Source organism: Gekko japonicus, unplaced genomic scaffold (genome assembly GCF_001447785.1).
Source record: "Gekko japonicus isolate JY-2015 unplaced genomic scaffold, Gekko_japonicus_V1.1 scaffold3536, whole genome shotgun sequence".
Lineage (NCBI taxonomy): Eukaryota > Metazoa > Chordata > Lepidosauria > Squamata > Gekkonidae > Gekko > Gekko japonicus.
The window spans coordinates 316-1293 of NW_015164767.1; positions in this window are offsets into that span (position 1 = coordinate 316).

The window sequence follows — 978 nt, forward strand, 5'->3', positions numbered from 1 at the left end:
CACCTGGAGTTTCAATTATAAAATGCAAAGACCATGCTTTAGGTCTTAGGGCTAGCCACATTTTACCATCAACGCAAAGACCATGCTGCAAGTCTTCTGGCTGGCCACATTCTACTACCCCCCCCCCTTTCCTGCTTTAAAACTCTTTGTCTTTACCGGATCTCTTTGGGATGCGCAGCCAAACAGATCCACTTATAAGCACGCACACACACTTGACCGGCTGGTTCTGAAACAGTGTGATGTAGGTAAAACTTCTAGACACTATTTTCTGTCCCTTTTCTCTTCATTGCAACAGACAAGACTTCTAGAAACAGGCAAGTATGAACCGATTTTCCTGCCTACCTCCAAGTAAATAACTAAACTATTTTATTTCTATTTCTGTAATTCTAAAGAAACCTTGAGTGTATGCGAATTGAGAGACTGATGTTTTTGTATGTGTGACTTTGATATCCTTCAGTAAAAAGATTATTTGTTTTGGAAAAACACCCATGTGATTTCAATTACTGGAACTCTGGGTTCAGACATGACCCTGGTATAGCTGGCCAGAACTCACGTTAAAAATTAGTTGGCCTCAGTTGTAGATAAAGCTGTTGGCGTAACACAGGAATGAGGTAGTTCAAGAACACCAAGCCCGAGGTAAGCTTAATGCCAAAATTCTTAAGCAGTGACTTGGGCATTACCTTAATAAGATCCCTACTCTGTTCAACACTGAGATACACACCAGACACAAACACCTGAAATTCTTGAAAGCCAAGACCACGGCCACACAACCCGGGAAGTCTACAGCAACTAACTTGAAATTGTGTTTGATAAACACATAGACAGAAGCATTACCTTAATAAGATCCCTACTCTGTTCAACACTGAGATACACACCAGACACAAACACCTGAAATTCTTGAAAGCCAAGACCACGGCCACACAACCCGGGAAGTCTACAGCAACTAACTTGAAATTGTGTTTGATAAACACATAGACA